Genomic DNA, 4,034 nt, shown 5'->3' on the forward strand with positions numbered 1-4,034 from the left:
GGTAAATACAGTTGGGTGGGCTATTGGGGAGCAGCTCACTAACACAAATTGCTGGTTTTTTCGGGAGGCGCTCTCCATAGGAGGGTAGGTGTAACCAAGTATTTAACAACCCTAACAAAAATTGTTTGATAAATCAATAACCAATTGACTGAATTTTTTTTTAGAAATCAAAATCAAAACTGAAGTGGCGAATACTGATACATGCTTCCAGTATTCGTCATATTGGTTCCGAATGCGCCACCTATCATTGATTTGTATAGAGAAGGCGAGTTCAGATACACCATGGTGAAATCAGTGTAAAGAAGCTTGATTCTCAGAAAAAAAAAAAAAAAATTTTTTTACATAAATTTTAAAAGGTTTTTTGAATGTCGTTAAAACAATAGATAAACCAGGGTGGCGAATACTGATAACCTCCGGACGAATCCGGTAACCTCTACACTCTATGTGTATGGCGTGGCTCCGGAAAGGTTGGACATCTGTTGGCAAATCACCGGTGTGAGGCGTCGGAATGTGGAGGGCGGGTGAAAAGGTACTTGTCTTTTTTCGCCTTCCGTTTCTGTTCCCTGCTACGATGGCAGCGGAATTCCGAACAATACGAAAACGCCGACGATGATATCCAATCGACAATTCATTATCGATCCTGCGCAGTAAAAATGGGCCCAAAAAGTCTCCGGTATTTCTCCCGGGGCTGCGTTATCCTCTTTGGTTTATACGGGCGATGCCCGTAATGCTAGTTGGTTGGTCTGGATATGATATCTAATCCTTATCTGCGTGGCGAGAATGCAATGAGATTTTAACCTCGAATAACGAAGATGCTTTATTCCTAGAATTCTAGGAAATTTCTATCGGGAAAATCCTGGACCGACCGAACGTCGAAACCAAAAAATTAAGAAAAATTTTTAAACTTCTCAACATAAGAACATAAGAAAATAAGAACATAAGAACATAAGACATAAGAAACATAAGAACATAAGAACATAAGAACATAAGAACATAAGAACATAAAGAACAATAAGAACATAAGAACATAAGCCAACATAAGAACATAAGAAACATTAAGAAATAAGAAACATAAACATAAGAAAACATAAGAACATAAGAACTAAAGAACATAAGGAACTATAAGACATAGAAACATAGCATAAGAATAAGAACATAAGACTAAGAACATAAGAACATAAGAACATAAGAACATAAGAACATAAGAACATAAGAACATTTAAGAACATAAGAAACATAAGAACATATAGAACATTAAAGATTACCATAAGAACATAAAAACTAAGAACATAAGACATACAGAAACATAAGTAACATATAACATTAAGAAACATATAGAACATAGAAACAATAAGAACATAAGAACATAAGAACATAAAGACATAAGAAATAAGAAAACATAAAGACATAAGAACATAAGAACATAAGAACATAAGAACATAAGAAATTAGAACATAAGAACATAAGAACATAAGAAACATAAGAACATTAAAGAAAGCATAAGAACATAGAACATAAAGAACATAAGAACATAAGAACATGACATAAGAACATAAGAAATAAGAACATAAGAACATAAGAACATAGAACATAAAAGAACATAAGAACATAAGACATAAACAACATAGAACATAGAACATAAGAACATAAGAACATAAAGAACATAAGAACATAAGAACATAAGAAACATAAGATAATAAGACCAGTAAGCAACATAAAATCTTACATAAGAACACTAAGAACAATAAGAACATAAGAAACATAAGAACATAGACATAAGAGACATAAGAACAATAAGACATTAAGACCATAAAGAACATAAGAACATTCATAGAACATAAGAACTAAGAACAAAAGACATAAGAACATAAAGAAACATAAGACTTAACATAAGAACATAAGAAACATAAGAGTCATAAAGAACATAAGTAGGACATTAAGAACAATAAGACGATAAATACAATAAGGAAACAATAAGAAACAACTAAGTAACATAAAACAATAAGAACATAAGAACATAGAACATTTAATGAACATAAGAACCATAAGAATCATAAGACATAAGAACATAAGAAACATAAGAACATAAGTTATTACAATAAGAAATAAGAACATAATTGAATCATAAGATCTAAGGAACACAAGAACAAAGAACATAAAGAACATAAAAATCATCAACAATCGAACCCTCGTCCTACAGTATGGTCTTGTTAAATAGCAAGCGGTTTACGCAATAGGGCTATGTGGGACTCTAAAGTACATATTCCCAAGAGATGGATTGATTCCAAAATTGAGAAATTGTAATCAAAACTTTCTGGACAAATTCATTTCTGTGTTTATACATTAGCAACATATTGGGCGTTTGTCGAATCAACCGCAAAAATCAAAACGTACGCTATCCCACGAGTAGTTCCTTATATATCGAAAAACTTTCGAGAAACAATACAAGTAAACTTTTTCTTCGCTCACCTCGTACTAACTCATAAATATAGGGATGCAGGGAAGCAAACAACTACCCTCCTCTTAGGTTGAAAGTACTTAAGTTCTTATTACAAGACAAGGTATAAGCACAGTGAGTTGACCTAAAGTATTGCAGGGAAAATGAAACTCTGAAAACTGATTGTAAATGTACTTCTACGATAATAATTCTTTCTCTTTAATTAATACCATTACATAGATTTCTTATATGAATATGTTCTCAATGCAGGTAACCGACTTAATGAATCTGATCCTCTATAGATTGCATAAACACGTATGTAGTCTTACCTAAATCTAAGACCATGAAAACATCTCACACTTAGTACTTTATCATGTTTACCAAAACCCCAAGAATACGATTAAGATGCACAACAATAATCTGGTCAGTATGGTTATTTATTAAGAGGAAAAAGTTTTCGTGAATCAATTTACATACTTTTCAGAGTTTCAATCTTCCCTGCATCTGGCTCAAACTCACGCTTACCTGTTATGAACAATTAATACTTCAACTTAAGAGATATTGATTTGCTTCCCTGCATTCTATTTATGAGTCAGGCATTCGAAGTTAACGTTACTGTCATTGTCGTCAGAAAGTTTTGATAATATAAGGAACTCTCGTGGGATACGAACGTTGATTTTGCTTCGCGTTCAGACAAACGACCAATATTGTTGCATATCGTATAACAATGATGGAATATTGGTACCAGAAAGTTTGAATTACAATTTTCTCTCAATTTTGGAAATCAATTCCATCTCTTGGGAATATGTACAGCCAGGTCCACAATTAGCCCTATTGGTAAACGCGCTGCTATTTAACAAAAGAACCATACTGAGGATCGAGGTTCGATTGTTTAGTTTTTATTTTCTTATGTTCTTTGTCTTGTGTTCTTATGTCTTTGGTTCTATGTTCTTATGTTCTTTATGTTCTGATGTTCTACTGTTCTTATGTTCTATGTTCTTATCGTTCTTATGTTTCTTATGTTTCTTATTTTATCTTATGCTTCTTAAATGTACCTTAACCTGTTTCTTATGTTCTTAGTTCTTATGTTCTCTACTAGTATTTCTGTTATTATGTTCTTATGTTCTTAGTTCTTAAATGACCTTATGTTCTTATGTTCTTGTGTTCTTATTCTTTGTTTAGTCTATGTTCTTATGTTCTATTATTCTTGTTTCTTATGTTCTTATTCCTGTCTATTTGTTCTTATGTTCTTTATTGTTTCTTATGTTCTTATGTTCGTTATGTTCTATGTCTGTTAATGTCTTATGTTCCTTATTGTTCTTATCGTATTCTTATGTTCTTAATGTTCTTATTTCTTATGTTTCGTTTGGCCTTATGTTCTTATGTTCTTATATGTTCTTTATGTTTCTTATTTGTTTCTTATGTTCCTTTTGTTTCTTTATGTTTCTTATATGTTCTTATTGTTCTTTATGTTCTTTATTCTATGTCTTCTTTATTTCTTATTGTTCTTTAATGTTCTTATGTTCTTTATGTCTATTTCTTATTTGTTCTTTATGTTCTTTATGTTTCTTATTGTTTTCTTTATTTTCTATGTTTC

The sequence above is a fragment of the Aedes aegypti genome, unplaced genomic scaffold (genome assembly GCF_002204515.2).
Source record: "Aedes aegypti strain LVP_AGWG unplaced genomic scaffold, AaegL5.0 Primary Assembly AGWG_AaegL5_hic_scaff_184_PBJ_arrow, whole genome shotgun sequence".
Classification (NCBI taxonomy): domain Eukaryota; kingdom Metazoa; phylum Arthropoda; class Insecta; order Diptera; family Culicidae; genus Aedes; species Aedes aegypti.